The 17,685-nt window shown below is 36.8% G+C and overlaps 1 protein-coding gene across 3 annotated transcripts in view; it reads left to right on the top strand.

Annotated features, from left to right (window-relative positions):
* Positions 1-1,941: 1,941 nt before the first annotated feature.
* LOC120533719 (solute carrier family 45 member 3) overlaps positions 1,942-17,685 on the top strand; it is a 75,744-nt gene continuing 60,000 nt past the window's right edge. For 2 of the 3 annotated variants that reach the window (XM_039760630.1, XM_039760633.1), the window contains exon 1: positions 1,942-2,087. The gene's annotated coding sequence lies outside the window, so the exon portion shown is untranslated. Of the gene's footprint in view, positions 2,088-4,211; positions 4,340-17,685 lie in introns of all 3 variants that reach the window. The other variant, XM_039760631.1, reaches the window with a different exon arrangement.

Here is a 17,685-nt window from a genome sequence, read left to right as displayed (position 1 = left end):
ACTGAACTTGGAAAAACTTTACTGAGCAGTTGCCATTGACATGAAAATCAGACCTGGCCTGAAACCCAGCCCAACTGATTTTGAATGGTACTGCCAAGTGTGAAGCCCAAACCTGAAATTGGACCTCTCTTTTCTCACAGCTGTCAGACGGCTGCAGTTTTATGATGTTTTCTTGGTTGTAATGTGGTAGAGCTGATAAAGATAAAATGCTATGTGCTGTGAAAAACAGTAAATCTCTACTACTTGAAATTGGATAGTAGCTCATAAGTGTAATAAGCTGATTAACAACCTGGTGTTATAAGCAAAGTAAAAATGTGTGGCTTGTACGAAAACATTACAGCTACTTTCCACATCACAACGTCACATAAACCAATATGACAGCGGTGCATACAAATATTTTTGATACATTATTTTAGAGTTATTATCAATAATTGTCATATACCATATTTTATTTCTATTTGATAAAGTATAATGTAGGCAACTTAGCTTTAACAAGGAACATTGCTTATTACTGATTTTTCTGTTTCTTACAAGTAAAAAGGAGTCGTGAACTTGCGCTAATCAGGAAATAGCATTTGGGTTAATGAGGTCTAACTAGTTACACATTCCTTAGAAGGACTGCTCTCTATGCCACTCAATTATTTTTTAATTTCAAGAAATCGATCATACCTTGATGTTGGTGAAAAATAAATGTTATTTTGTTATATATATATATATATATATATATATATATATATATATATATATATATATATATATATATATATATATTTATATAGTCAAATATATGGGCAAGGTCTGTCTGCTATGAGGATGAATTTTAGGCGTGCACAGGGGAAAGGGTTTGCAGTCATCACAGCTCCTTACCTGTCTTCCTTTTTTAACTCTAGTAAGTACCTCATCTGCACCCCACAAGTCCACATTGGGCAGTATCATAAAATTTAATTTAATGGTAAAAACTGGTGCAAATTAGGTAGGGAGTGCATATGTGATGTAAATCAAGTAGGAGAGTCCTGCCATAAAATAAGAGTCACAGATCAGGCAGGGTCTTAGAAAAAACATATGTGTAAAAATGATGTGCATTTAGGGTACAAATCAGACTGGGGGCACAGACAAGAATATAATAACCCAGCAGAAGAACTTTAATCCCCTTCTTGCCCAACCCCATCTGCCTTTCACACTATTAAAAACAAACAGCAATAGCAAATTAATGTAATTCACCTACCAGCATCTTTCATTTCACTTTCTTTTTTTAGCCTATTGGAGGATAATACACAAGGTTACCCCTGGTACCTTGATGCTTTTTTTGGTTTCCTTTGTCTTTACACATGTATCACTATTGTCCAGCAATTAATTCATTTTATCAACCCAATACAGTATTACAGTTTTATGGTTATGGCTATTTATTTTTTTATATGTAGAGTATGTTCAGTCAGGTCCATATCTAGGAGTAAACAGGACACAGGGTGAGATTAGCATAAAAAGCTGAGGAACGGTCATGTAGGAATGATTTCATGTGAGTGAAATGACCAGCGAGATTGCTTCTTGGGTGGGACATTGCGTTAAGGGGTTTGTTTAGGGTGGCTTTATTTTTGTCAGTGCCGTACTAGCTGTATAAAGTACACAAACGCAGATCAGCACACACTGCAACTGAAGTGTGAGTACGTTTTCTATTTCAAATGCAAGCTCCCTATACTCATGTCGCGAATGTAATTTATTCATGGAAAAGTTAGCACTAGGATGATACCAAGATTTGTTCATCTTATGAACATTTACTTTTAGGACCAATAAAACTGTAAATCCAGGACATGATGAAGATGGTAAAGTTGAGATCATTCTCCACACGCACCCCCTTTATCGCGTAATGGGTGCATGATGATTGCGCGCTCTCGCGAGGTGACCTCTCCTGGCCTCGGATGCGCGCTCGTCCTCTTTAAGGCCGCTTCGCCTGTATCCCGCGGCTTCCTCGTCTTCTAGGGGAATCACTCCACGTCACTCCGTTCCATCCCACAAGTTGGCCCATGCACAAACAGTAGGATACGAGGGTAGCCGCGACTGCATGGATTCTCGAGATCGGCGCTCGTCAGGTAAGAATATTTTCACCTCGATTATCACGATCGTTTTATTTTTTGATGGACCTCGCGGAGGGAACTTCGGGGAGCAGACAGAGAGAAAAAGAAACTTTTACTAGCGCATTATAACCGCTTCCGCTTCCTGCAGTACTTTTATTCAGTGAATAGTTTTAGGTACAAACGTGTTGTTTGCTTGTGTCTTCCTACCTTTTAAATGAGGAAACTGCGGAAAATTTTGTCTTTATTTTAGTACGACGAGTGAACTTGCGTGTACTGAGCATGAACACGGGCGAACTTGGGAGTTCCGCGGGGGGTCGCCAGGGCTCCTTTCTTTTGCCCAACATCGTCCCGTTGCCGGCTGCATATATTCGTTAGCACTCGAATCTGAGGACGATGACCCTTGTGAACATCGAACTTGGAGAGGTCTCGTTGAACCTTTCAGGAGTATTTCCTTCATGCGTGAGATGTTGTGCTCTCAGGCGAAGGTTCAGGCAATTCTCTTAATTTTTCAGAAGAATCCAATAACACTTCATCAAGCTAAACTTAACTGAATACGGCTTCATGGTGAGGTTATCAAATAAAATCTTGCTTATCACCTTACTTTTCATAGCCGGTGGACAGTGCTGACCGCTGATTGGGTCATTATGTTTCAACAAGTTAGTCCTTGCCAGCCGTCACCATGCTAAAGCCGATGGCAGTGGAACAAGCCGCTTTTTCCCCCCTCTCATCTCTAATGTTTTCTTGAATTTTACAAGGACCGATTTTGTTATACTTTGAAGTTGTTGCAAATTATTTTATGACAGATTTATTTTTACCGTCCTATCTTTTTGATCGGGTTGGGTAACAGATGTATTTGTGATATAGGCATTGCAAGTGTTCTTTGAAATGTATTATTACTAAACAAAGTACCATTATGCTATTGCTGACAAAAGGGCTGTTTTGTGTAATGTCTTTCTCAAGAAACGCCTTTCTCTTTTGCTATACTTATACAATCAAACCATCCTTTTCATTTTTTTTTCCCAGAACAGAATAACAGGGCAATACAGCTTGTACTATTAGAAGTGGGGGCAAGCCAAGAATCAATGCTGGGTGGGACACGAATGCATTGTATAGTCCCTGTAAGCACATACCCACAGTCATTCACACCAATTTACTGTTGCCAGCTTCATGTTTTTGGAATGTGGTGCAAAACTTGCATGAAAACAGGGAGATTATGCAGAATCTGCACAAAAGGGAACCCCAGCAGTGATTCAGATATGCGTTTTTGGATGCCAGTCTGTGTATTCTAAACAAGTGTTGGAGGGTGAAATTTGTGGCATTTAGATTTATAGTTCTCAGCTCCACTGTCACTAGGGTATAATATCATTACTGCTTCTAGTATGTTAAATTGCAATGATTAAATCCATGTGCATTGTAGTTGCAAAAAAAGTTTTAATAGAATTTAATTTAATAATCTGGCTCCTAATTGATGTTGACCAGGGAAAATGTGGGGTTAGAAAGTGTGGAAAGACAACTTACTGTCTTTTGATCATCAAATAATGAAGTTTTACTCTTTGTTTAATTCACTTAAAGTACTCCAAACGGTCATGGCTTTAATTCTGGCTAATTTTCCTTTCAGTGGTAAATTCTCAGTGATGGATAAAGAGATTTAATTTAATTATGTATCTTTAGTGTTTAGACTATTCTTGTATTTCCCTTTCTTAAGACATTGTTAAAGTTAAGTGTTTAATAAAGTAGAATGGGGTCATTCTGCTGAATTTGGAATTTTGTTTTTGTGTTTTGATAATGTGATGAACACGCACAGGTGCTAATGACCTCCAAGGAGGTGTTTCTCTGCATTGTTTTTTGCACCTGTGGCTGTGCATTATAGTGTTCCTATGAAAAACAAACTCTTTGTAGTTGTAAAAAGGAACATTTTAGGACACATATGGAGGAAACTAACCTGACTTGGGAGTAGAGACATTGTGTAGTAAACGTTTTACCTGCAGTGGAATAATGTTTAGGGATGTTGTCTGTTGGACCCAAGAAAGTGAGGTGTTTTTTTATTCTTGGTCTCATACTCCTTGGCTTGCACATACACACTATCTCATTCCAGGCCAATTAGATCATGCCAATCATTTCAACATGCATGTCTTTCAGAGTATCGAAAGAAAGCAAACACCTTGGAAGAATGTGCAAACTCCATACTTACAGTAATTGACTCACTGTTTGGACCTAATCTCCCAGAGCTGTGAGGGAGCAACACTAATTGTGGTGCCACTCATTAAGTGAGTAATGCAGGTATTTTAATTGTTCTTAACTGCTTTAGTTTTCATACAAACAAACTTTTTAGTTTGTCCCCTGTGACATCTCTGGTAGGTCTATAAGGCATGAATAAGTAAAAATGATACAGTACATGAGAAGTGCATCTCTAGGATGTAATTCAGTCTCTATCAATGTAATTGATCTAATTTTCTGCACACTTAGATATATTGCATCTATTGGTATTGTTGACATAGGAAATCCCCAAGATTAGTTATGGTGCGATAAAATTGTGTGAAGTTTACAAAGAAATTAAACATTACTTAGGAAGTTAGGTCATTTTAGTTAATAAAGAACAGCAGTGAAAATAAAAATGGAGTCCGTAAAGATTGCAGGTACTCATTTTTAATTTGTTGCTGTTTAAAAAAGGCTGCCCAGAAGGCACAAGGGAGGGGCACTTAATAACAATAATATCCTTCTTATTGCTTTGTGAAGATAATGCACAATATCTTGAAATCCTAGACAGTCTAACAGCAAAACAAAAAGCAGCAGAAGTTTTTTGCTGTCCAGCAGATGCTAAAATGACAACCTCTGACATAGTTTCAGAGCATTTTCTGAAGTTTAGACATTTTTAAAGAGAATTTTTTTCATCAAACTATACTGTTGTACTATTGTCGAAGTAAGGAGTCTCAGGCTTTATAAATTTAAATTTCAATTCAGTTTCCAAAGTGTTCATATAGTGCTTGCTGTCAGAATAGCTCTTGTAAGTACAGGCACTATTCTGAAAAAAGATCTTTTATAAATGTAGGCAGAACCAAAAAATGAGATTTATATTGTATATTATAAATGGTTTACATTAACAATCTGGTTGTAATTTGGGAGGACATCATCAATAGCCTAGTGCTGTTTTAATTTCAAATGGGTTATGTCTTTATGTGACTTTATGTATAATTTGTGAATAAGAACATTTTGGATGTATTATATTTGCAGAATGTTGGTGGTAAACTAGGAGTCAAAGACAACTCTACAAGTTGAATGGAAACTTTTTTACTGAGAAATCCCAGTTCATTTTCGGAACCTTTTATATTAAACTGTAGCAAGAAATCTATCCTGGCATCCCCAGAATAAATGCACACCAGAAACAAAAAAACCTAGAGTGGTGCGACTATGCACCAATCAATCGTACTAGAGCAGTTTAGAGTTTGTAGTTAATCTAAAACCATATACCAGCAGAACTGGACACAGGACAGTATTCCATCCTGGATAGGATTTCAGCCTGAGGTAGGGTCTAGTCATACACGTATATACACAGACACACACTAACGTTGGGGCAGTTATAAGCTTTAAATTAACTAAATATTGAGGAGTTATGCGTGGAGTATTAAAGCTCTTGCCATATCTGTTTAAGTTTGCGCATTGACACCATACAGTGACAAGGCTGAGAACCGTACCCAACAGTTTTAGCTATTTCAAGACTGTGTCACCCATGAATTTGTATTCAAAATGTAGTTAATGACATTTATTAACTCTTAGTTCCTGCTGTGTCTCGTCCTCCACATGGCACCAAACCCCATTCTTATGTTTTCAAAGTATGGAGTGAACTGATGAGTGTCCTGACCAGCTGAATTGAGAATTTCAGTAGTCCAGAAAGCAAGTTTTGTTAAGATTGTTTTTAACTTTTATTCCATGTGTTAGCTACACTTTTTCAGTACTTGAAAGTGACTAATAGGAGCCATTCTGTGTTGTATCCTGATTGTTATAAATTAAGTCAGCCATATTTAACTCTCAGTGCTGTATTCAGATGTCTAAAACAGTATGTAACAGTTAATCCATTATAGATGGATATAAAGTTTTTTACCTAGTTCTGAATGCCTTTCATGTAAATAACCTTTTTTTTTTATTGTATATAAACATTCAGGAAAGCCAATGATGTTTAATGACACAGTAAAATGTTTAGAATTTGTGTTGTAATTGTGACACTGTATTGAATCACTTTTGCAGCCTAGTTCCACATTTTGTTGTGCTGTTTTACAATATGGTTTGTGGAAAACAAATATACAACGTGGGAAGATTTAATCATCTCTTTTCATTCATGTCTTTGTAGTGGAACCTAAAAGTATTTGGGCAATAAAATATGCAATGAAAAGATGATATAAGTTGTTAAAACAAATGCATAATTATGGCAGTAATGTAAAGAGTGTGGTGTTTTCAGCAGTTAAACTAAAGAGCACTGGCAATTTATTTGCTAGATATGTTGGGACTCCTTTCTTCCCCTAACTGATATCATATTTACACATTTCTTAATCCAATATGACTTTTGGATTCAAATAAAAAATCCTTTAATCGTGCAACCCTTATAGTGAAACTAAGCTTTGGTGCCTAAGCAGTCACGATTTCGGGTCCATTTTATGCTGGTAGGGGTCCTGCAACATCACCGGTAAATTAACTCAACAATTTAAGGAAAATACAAAATATTTCTGTTTTGGGATGGAATACCCTTTTGAGCCTTTTCTAACACAAGTTATTGCGGCACTCATTGTATCTGCTATTCTCATAAATTATTTTTACAGTGGTTACATTTATTTTTTTAAGTTGCTGTCAATGTGCAGAAAAGTTTACCTAGTGTTTATATGGGAAGTCTGCTTCTCAGTTTTGAATCCCTGCACTGTACAGCAGGCATTGTTGATCAGTGGGAACAAGACTTAAATCTTAATCAGTAGTAACATATATGAACTAGGTGTAAATTTTTCCTTCCTTTAATTTGAATAAGGTTGTGAGAATACAATATACTTGCATAGTCCATACGTGCAATGAGTAGCATTTTGTAACGCATGTAGGAAGCCCTAAGTTATTAATACAGTCGACCCTTGATATACGACCGGCCTGACATGCGAACAACTTGATTTACGACCAACATTTTTGTTTTGATTTACGACCAACATCTTGCGTTACAACCCGAATGTGGTCACGTGTATCCGCTTGTGCGATTGTAAACAAACAGCTGAGAGCGTTCGTAAGCGTCAGTCGGAGCCTAGATACATGTGTTTATGGACGTAATTTCGGTCAGTGCAGTGATTTTTATTTATATATTGTCGCCCCGACCGGGACGCCCAGGAGGACCGGAGGAGGACTTGTACCTCCTATAGACCGCGATTGGGCGTACGCCGTACGCCCTGGTTATGTTGGGGGCCATGGGTAAAGGGCTTGGAAGCCCAGCCCTGTAGGGACCCGTGGCCACCGCCAGGTGGCGCCCCGGTGCCTGAACAACCGTGGAGCCCAGCACTTCCGCCCCACCAGGAAGTGCTGGGGGGGAAGACGACAGGGGACACCTGGACGGCTTTTGTGTGCGCAGCCGGCACTTCCACCACACTGGGGCGTATCTTCGGAGGAGTGCCGGGGAGCAGCTGGAGCCCATCTGGGTTCCTATTTAAGGGGCCACCTCCCTTCAGTCGAGAGCGGAAGTCGGGTGGAAGTGGACAGAGCTGGAGAGAGGACTGGAGTTTTCGACTACTGTCATTATTAACTTGAGAAACAGTGATCACAATCGAAACGAAGAAGGAAATTGTGTGGAAATATGAGAGTGCTCTTCGTGTGACCGATCTCGCTTGTATGTACAGCATGTCAAAACCCACCATCTCAACAATTTTACAAAGAAAAATTTGCATAAGGAGGCTCCTTCTAAACAATAACCACCTTCCATTTCATTCTCCTCCTCCGCCCTTCCTGCAGCCCAAAGATGTCAAATTAAATGGTGAGTACAGTATGTCTGGTAGGCTTTGCACTTTTTATAACTTTTTGGTTAGTACATTAGAAAAATTATTGGTGTTTTGGTAAATTATGCACATTATACAACCCTTTTTTATTATGAAAAGGTTAAGTAAGTGTTGCTGTGGGAGGTTCGGATTGCATTATGGGTATTTCCATTATTTCTTATGGGGAAAAATAGTCTTGACTTACAACCAACTTGAGTTACAACCAGCCCTCATGAATGAATTGAGTTCGTAAGTCAAGGGTCCACTGTATTGTCATCATTATTTTTATATATACAGTATATACAGTGGAACCTCGGTTCACGGCCATTTGTTCCAAAACTCTGGTCGTAAGCCGATTTGGTCGTGAACTGAAGTAATTTGCCCCGTAGGATTGTATGTAAATACAATGAATCCATTCCAGACGGTACAAACTGTATGTAAATATATATATTTTTTTAAGTTTTTAAGCACAAATATAGTTAATTACACCATAGAATGCACAGCGTAATAGTAAACTAAATGTAAAAACATTGAATAACACTGAGAAAACCTTGAACAAAAGAGAAAACTAACACTGCAAGAGTTTGTGCTATAGTGTTACGAACCGCTCCCTAAACACTTTTTTTTAATGAGTTTAAAGCACAGGGAAAAAAATGAACATTTGAAAAATCCGTAATAAACCACCAAGAAAAGTAACACTGCAAAAATGCACGCTACAGACCGATCACTGTAAACAGAAGTGAAGTGAAGGTTAAAATCCAATAGAAAAAAAGTCATTAAATACAACAATGTTAAAACAATGCTCGGATCTGTCTCTTTAAAAACAAGCCTGGTGCATTCTTTAACTGCCCCCTCTCTCGGCGTGTGTGTGTGTGTGTGTGTGTGTGTGTGTGTGTGTCTCTCTCGCGTACGTGTCTCTCTCGGTGTGTGTGTCTCTCTCGCGTACGTGTCTCTCTCGGGGTGTGTGTGTGTGTGTGTGTGTGTGTGTGTGTGTGTGTGTGTCTCTCTCTCGCGCGTGTCTCTCTGTCTCTCTATCTTTATCAGCATTGAAATTTCACATATTTAGTACAGTGTCATTCTTACACACATGCATTTTGATGCATCTGGTAGTAGTTTGTTTGAAGTTGCTTAGCACACAGTGGCTTGTGTTGAATTATTTGTGAAGTGTTCTTGTAGTATCACTGGAGTATGCTGAAATTGATGCTACAATTTTAAATGTGTATACATATGCTTAAATAAGCAAGAATCCAGCATGTTCTGTAAACAAGAACTACATTTTTAATTCTTAGGGTGTTGCAATGCAGTTGGCACAATGCTGAAATACAAAACTTCCCAACCTGTTCAGGAATCAGCTCTGCACTTTCCCTGCATTTCAAGCTCAAATAAAAATCGGAAACTCCTAGAAGCAGTGCTGTCATTATTATCTGTTGTAAATGACATGGCATAAGATGACTTTAGTTTGAAGCCTTATTGTGTTGGAAATTAAAGTACTACTTTGACAGGGTTTTTAGATGGGTATCAAAGTGGAAATGTATTGGAAAATGCATAAAGGCTTTATAGTATTACGTTAACTTTTCTATAAAAGCAAAGCATTGACTGTTTCGAAATGCATCACATGTTTTGGTAAGTTTGTCTGGATGAAAGAGAGAGTCTTGTGAGATTCAATCAAGTTTTAGATAATTGTTTAATTTTGCTACAATGCATCAGAGGATTCCATTATTTTCTGATGTTTCCTTTACTCAGAAGTCGTATTCACCAACAACTGGAAATTAGATCTTTTTGGGAACATTAGGAGTCTCCATAATAACTCCCACAAAGCATTGATTGGCTGAGCTTCTCTTAGAAGTCGAGATGACTGCACATAACAGAGTAACTAATGAATGACACAAAGGAACTATTGTCTTGATTAATGGCGATAATTGGCTGCTTATCACAAAATGGTAATTTCCACATGTTTTGCTGATTTGTGTGTGTGTTTTGGGTGTTTAATTTTCTGTCTTCCATTACAACTAAGTTACATTCTTGCTAGAATGACAATCTGCAGTTACACAGATTTTGATTTTTGCAGAGTAAAAATTAACTTTTAAAGCTGCTTGTGGTGCTCACGGGTGTCTTGGGTATGACCAGAGCAGATTGCAAGGAAAAAAATTTCCAGTGAAGAGCCAAGAGCAGTTGGTGACCAGTATGAGTGTTAAATGTAGGTGCATAGAGTCCAGAATTGGAGTGAACAAGTACAACAAGGATGTGTACAGGAATCTTGAGAGAAGGGAGCACTGGATAGGCAGACATCTTCTGTAACTTTAGAGGTGTTCCTTTGACTTGACAGTGTTAGGGGAGTTATTTATATCATTGTTTCATGTAATAAATAGGTGTTGACACACTTTTGATTTGCCGTGTATGAACAGTATGTTTGTGCTTGTGTGCTTTAATGTAATAATGGTGATATCTGGAGAAATAACAAATTAGAAAGAATCGCTTTAATATTGTGCTGCCTGCTGAAAGTATGTAATATTCAAAAGTAATAGTATCTGGATCAACACAGTGATTGAGCATGATTTATTTATAAAGTTGCTGCAGTGTATTTTAGTATGTATGCAGTTTCCATTACTTATGAGATTGTGGTTTGCTTACTTGTATTTTAGCTTAACAGTTTTTGCAAAGTGGATAGAGGAAATACAGTGAATAGGGATCCTTTTTAAAACAAAAGTTTGATATTACTTTCATTTGCAAACTGGCCAAATCTGTGTTGCAGTGGTGTTTTAAGAAATTTGGACTTCCAGGAAACAATAAAGACTTATTTTGGGATGTGAATTGTTAAGGTTATGACATGGTCTAATATCGTATTCTATAAGGTTAAAAAAAAAAGTAAAGGCTATTCTCAAGCCGAAAAATAAAAGTATTAGAGTCTTGACATTTAGGCCATATTTGACACACCTGTTAAAGGTTGCACGCCAAAATGTAGTATCTCTAAACTTCCTTCCAATATTTTTTTTTTTTCCCAGCATTTGGCCTATATCTTTTTGTTTTTTTTTTTCTTTTGCAAATATAAGTTGATGTAGCCCTTTATTAACTTCAATTAGTTTGACCCTTTAAAAGATTTTATTCAGAATGCATGTTGTTGTAATCTAATTGCCATTTATTGGATCCATTTAAAGATCCTTGGAAATCCCCAGGCTTTTGCACATACTGTTACATTTTGGCAAACCAGTCTTGTGTCTCAAATAATTGTGCATGCAGTAGGTAAACATCTGTCAGAAGTGAACACTGTAATCTATGTTAAAATTGTCAGAAAATACAGACTAGAACACTTTTGGCTGAATCGGGATTTCTGCGTTTCGATCTACATACCTACTTTATAAAAGATTAACTTATTAGAAAAGCAAATGTAATTTTAAAATGTAGTGCTGTCTTTACTTCATGTAAGGATAACTTTGTTAAAATAAAGTACTAAACAAAGAAATCCTTATGATGATCATTGCTGATGACTGACACGTGTCATGTTCATTATATGAAACTAGTATTACAGGTATATACTGGCTCTGATGGAAAGAGTAACAGCATAAGTGGTTAACAATTATGTATGCTTCTATACAGAAATGTAGGAAGTGCTTCTGCAAGTAGACACACACCATTTAGACTTCTGAAATTAGTATTTCTTTCCAGAAATCATAAACAAGTTATTTCTTTAGACAGCATGCTACCTTTTTAAATCATTATTTTAGCGCATACGGATCAGTGGTTGATATGTGTCACGGTGGGGGAGCTAAATACTTCTTCAGCATTACTGTTTTAAATTATAAGGCAGGAGAATAAATTGTGTTTCTTTTTAGCTCCGTTTGGCTCCTACATCTGTAATCTTGCTGGCATTTGACAGGCAGGCTATTAATTAAATTTTAGGGAAAAACGAGCAGCAGATATTGTAGCATGCACAGCAATAAGATAAATAGTTGTCTATGCTGTTTGAGGAGTGGTGGTAATGCTGCTTTAGACTGAAGAAAAACATTTAACTGTAAAGGTGTATGTACAACTAGACTTAAAATGGGACTTTTTTAGTACTTAAAATGCTAGCTGAATCATTTAATTGAATTCTCTTAAGCAACTAATATATTGTGCTTTTCTAAGCAGCATTTTCATATAGATAAGAAGTGTTCAAAGACTGGCATTAACAACTTTTCAAGGAGCTCTTGTGAATCGGTGCGAAATGAGCTTTCTGCACTCTGTCCAGTGGTGCCTTTGGCTGAATATTTCCTGCTCATGAAGAATGGAATCTCTGTAGTTTAAATCTCATTTTTTACATAGTGATTGAACAGTTGAATTGAAGGTGCCCTTTGGGGTATGTTGGCAAGTTTTCAGGAGCTTTTTAAATTTGGCAGGGACTGTCCATTTTGAGATTTTTTTTTGTTCCTGTTTTCTTCTTAGTCATGTATGTGTAGTGTTTTTTGTTATGAGTACTGTATTTTATTTAATTCAGTTTTGTCTGTGTCTGCTTTAGCATGGGTAGGGTTTAGAAAGTTTCAGTTCTATAAAACATCTGCTGTGTCATTTGGGTTCATTTTGTAATGATATTTTAGATATATTTGAATACCATTTGCTTTCATTTTACATACTTTTAAGGACATTTGGCTGGTCTGTCAAGTGATGAGAAAAATAGAGGAGGCTGGATGAAATTTCTATTATCCACTGGTGATTTTGGTTATATTTTTGGTCTGTTTAAATTGGGGGGGGGTCTGGTGGGGGCTGGGGGAGTGTTTGGCATGAAATACTTTCACATTAACTTCTGAACAGTTTGATTTCCATATTCTCGTCTAGGTATATAACACAGGTAGGTGTGGTATTTTTTGCATCACACTTTCCAAAAGACCAAGCCTGATCTAGCCATTGTGGTCCAGACCAGAAACCGCATTCAGATTGAGCAGGGCTTGAAAGCCAGTTTATTTTCTGCTGTTAGCCAAACAACAATGTCTTTTGGAGAATATCCTGGTGTATAGCACATGCCAGCACTGTGGGAGCATGGCTGGATTTGAGTCTGTGATCCAGAAATTCTAATCACTGTGTCACCTTGCCTTACATAATTAACTCGGTGACCATTAACATTTAAACCAGTTCACCATGAACATAATCTTGTATACCTAGCAATGTATTAGTTTCACTTGAGCAAAATTTTAACTCTTGCTTATGAGAGCTCACTAAGTGTTTAAAGTCAGCTGCATTCAGACAGGATAAAGGCATTTCATTTCTTCAGTGTAAGAAATTCTTTACTTTGTTACAGTACCGATTATGTATTTTTATTATTATTATTTTTTTAATTCAAGGACACACACAATCCAGCAGTTTCTCTAGCTACACACTTTGTCGATATAAAGAGTACTGAAGTTTTTACACAATATCCAAATTGCATTAAATTTCAAAGGATAAAAAAATAAACTACTTCCTGGTATTTCTCATAACCACAGTGTTCTCCACATAGATGCATGAAAGACATGTAAAGACTGAGTACATATTGAAAAGGAAAATTTTAGAATCTAAGCATGTTGATTACATAGAATTCACTGAAGTTACTAAAAGCTGTCAGAAACATGTTTGACTCGGGCATTTCAATCCACTTATAGTCTCAACCTGCTTTTCGGTCCAGGTAACTACCATAAGTAGTGTTTTTAGTGCAAACTACATTTTAAGAAAACAATTTAAACATCTTTTGCTAAACTGACAAATATCTAGGGTCTGAAAGATGAAGGAGTCAGTATGCTAGACACAGCTCATACATAAACAGCAGCATTTAAAACTGAATCCTCCTTTACTTCTGCTCTTTTGGATGTTTACTGAATTCTGCCAAATTTAGATATTTGCCATTCTGTTCATAGCAGCCAGTGAGAGGCCATTGAGAACCATTATAAACCTACAGATGTCAAAAAAAAAATATAGATGAGATATATACACACACACATGCATACATCTCTCTCTCTCTGTATGTGTGTGTGTGTGTGTGATATATAGATATGTGTGTGTATATGATATATAGATAGAGATATATATGTGTATATATTATTTATTTATAATAATATATTTATTATAATTTATATATAAATGTGTCATATCTATCTCTTATATATGTGTAGGAAATCGGAATGAACATGAAATTAGAACTTTGAGTGAACCGTTTTTAGGTATTTACAATATTTTTGATTTGGTCTCCTTTTATTAGGACCTTATCAGGTCTACAATGAGTATAAAAGAGTTTTGGGTAGTGTGATTTATTGCTCTTTGATCCAATCAGAATGCTGTAAAGTATTACAGTAATTTGCAAAGGTTCATGTTCATTGTGGGTCAGTTTGTGTAAACTCCACTTTTCTGATTGTATAGCATTTAGTGGATTCAGAGACAGGGGGGACCTCATGAAGAGCTTTGCACAATACTGAGCTGTGTGGCAGTAGAATGGGAAAGATAACATAAAGGGCAAAACAATTGAAAAGTTCTCCTGGTATTTGGTTTTCAGATTATTTTGTGGTTAGATTTTATAAAAGGAAATTGGGGAAGTGTTTGGGGAGTTCACCAAACTCTGCAACATGCATTGAAGTCAACCTGGAATGAAAAAAACAGGACTAGTTTTGAGTGGATTATAATGGTACAGTGGTCTTAAGTGACCATTGACCCTGTGCGAAGTATAAAGTGTATGCAGCATTAAAATGCCCCTATCAAAGTGATGCCACTTCAAAGAGAAAACATTTGCTAACCTAAAGGAAAATCTATAGGCCTATCCAGAAGTAAACAGTAGCAACAACCTCCTAGCTTTGTGTTTGTCTCCAGTACACATCAACGTAAAACCATTAGAGCTGTGCAGATTACTTGGTTATGACTGCCAAAGATATAATGTCAATCAGTTACATTGAGGTAAATGAGTTCTGTGCATTGATGGCATATGCAGACAATGAACAAGTTTATAATAGCTATGAATTTGTGACCTGTACTTACAAAAGTGTTGTGCGTGTTAGTGACATGCACCTGTGTGCTGAAGGGACAAAGCAGAAAATATAACAATTCCTAGAGTTGTGGCTTTCGGATGGGCCTTGTAGGATAAAGCTGGAGCTTGTGTTCACAACAACAATAATAATACATGAACATTCTGCACCTTCACTATTGAGCAAGCTCAAAAAAATCGATATTATGAAATTAAAAATTCAATGTATTTGAAGCCTACTTGGTGTGTTTTTTTGTTGTTGTTTTTTTTTGCTATCAGGTACAGTTTATCATTTTTTAATATTTTTTTTTTTTTTGTAGTATACTTACATTTTATAAAAATACCAGTATGAAGAAGTTTCATTTTAATTGCTTGAATATACCATGCTAAATGATCAATATACTTTGATAAATACATAATAGATTGGAGGATGTTTGGGTCTTTTCAGATTAATGTGCTGTTTATACATAAAGATTTTTTTTCTTCCCCCTCTTCAATTTATTTGCTAATGTTAAAAACCATTATGAATGTCGGTGCTGCCACTTTCTCAGCACTGAATCCTGTTACCAGCAGTAGGGTGTAACATATTATAGTTGGAGCGAAGTATATCTCTCTTTTCTTCAGTTAATAAAGGCTTGACTTTCTTGACCTTTGATTATGTGTGGGGAAGTGAGGGGTGTGTGTGTGAGGGGGCTGTTCCTGCACAGAAGTTAAACATGATACCAGGTCGGGGATTATTAGATTGGGATGGGGGTGGGGTGTTTGTGGAGATGGGGAGGTTCTAACAGCATTGATGTGAATTCACTCTTTGTTATCGAATGGCCTGTGTCGGGAGTATAAAACCAGCACAAGCTTTATTTATGCAGGAGTGCCACATTTTCCATGTGTTTGGTGTTTTTTCATTAGTCAGTCTTGAGAGTTACTACAGGTACTCATTTTGCAGTTATGCCTTTAAGTTTGTGAACAACTGAGACTTAATGGTTACACCTTGGTTTTGAGATTCACAGTGGCAGCTTCGTAGCTAAAGGCTATAGAGTTGTGTTTTTTTTTTTTTTTAATTCACTCTTTCCCTAATGTGATTCTCAAAGGCTGCTTTGGTCATACGATGAAGGAATAAAGCTATTCTTGTGATTTAAGGATGGAATTTACCGTGAAATAACAGCCTAATTGTAATGACATTTGATTGACTGTTATGGAAATGGAGTTACCAGTATTGCAACTTTCACTTGATGAATAGATGAATTTAGAAGTGCCTTTGAAATAAATCGGAGTGATTGGAGTTTTGTCAGACTTTCTTCAAAAATGACTGGCCGGTGGCCATCCATCAATTTTTATTTTTTCCCCTCTCTCTTCTGTATTGTTTTTAATCTAAGAAATAAATGTGTGAGGCTGTTTTTAACAGGTAACCTTTTATAGTGTCATATCTTCTAAAGCCTTTTTTTAGATGACACAATGTAGTCACTTTTATATACTGCTGGTTAGATAATTTTGTTCTCTCTGTATGTTGTAGTAAACTAAATAACCACATTTGTAGAAGAAATCCTATGCCCCTTTAAAAATCCAAATTTTATTACTGAATTACCATTTTATTCATATCTTTGAAAGAGGTTTTTGTCAAAAGTATGGATAACCTACACATGACAACTTGCATTTCATGAACTGTGCAGTCTGTGATACATTTAGCTTTACCTTCCTTGTTAGGTCCTGGTAATTTTTTCCACTATGTCCAGACTTCATGCTTTTACTGTGTGGCTCTTTGCTTCTGTAAATGTTACAATCTAGTGTAACATTTTGTCTGACATCTGAAATGATATGCATTTTAGGTCAATTGCCAGCTTGAAATGGGCCTAGCATGGGTCAGTGTTCAAGTACATTATGTCCCAGGATGTGGCTTATACTGCATTGATAGGCTTCTGTCCCAGTGGCTCTGATCAGCCAGAAGTCATACTACATGTGCTCCAGAACAGTTCATCCGCTTGAATCTTAGCTTGTTAAGGTGCAGCCAGTACTTGGATGGGAGATCATGTAGTAAAAGCTTGGGTTGTTGCCAGAAGAGGTGTTGGTGAGGACAGTAGGGGGTGCTTACCCAGTGGTCTTAATATTGATCCCAATGCCTCAGCGTAGTGATGGACACACTGTCCTGTAAATATGGTGCTTCTCATGAGATATAAAACAGAGGTCCTGTCTCCCTGTTGGTCATAAAAGATCACTCGGTATCTTTTTAGAAAGAGTAGGGTTTATCCCAATGTCCTGGCTAAATTACCCTCCATGGCCTAGTCATTCTGGCCCTCTAATTATCCCCTGTCCCTAATTGGCTATCTTTCTCTCACCCCTTTTCCATCTAATAGCTAATTTTTGAGCGGAATGACACAATAATGGCTGCTGTTGCATCATCTAAGTAAGTGCTACATATTAGTGGTAAATGAAGCACTAAAAAACTAAAGTGTTTTGAGTAGTGAGAAAAGCAGTACGTAAATTTTAAGGAATTATTATTAGTAGTAGTAGTATTATAATGATGATGATGAAGAAACAGATTTGCAATTCTAAAGCCCTTTTTAGTAAAATCATTTATTGATTAAAATACAATATTGAAATTTTCAGCAAACTTTGCAGAATATACTCAAGATGAAGCAGTAAGGTAAATACAGTGGCGTGTCGCCCTATC

This window comes from Polypterus senegalus, chromosome 8 (genome assembly GCF_016835505.1).
Source record: "Polypterus senegalus isolate Bchr_013 chromosome 8, ASM1683550v1, whole genome shotgun sequence".
In the NCBI taxonomy this organism is placed as follows: Eukaryota; Metazoa; Chordata; class Cladistia; order Polypteriformes; family Polypteridae; genus Polypterus; species Polypterus senegalus.
The sequence above is the reverse complement of the archived record's forward strand: the minus strand, read 5'-3'. Positions and strand labels throughout refer to the sequence as shown.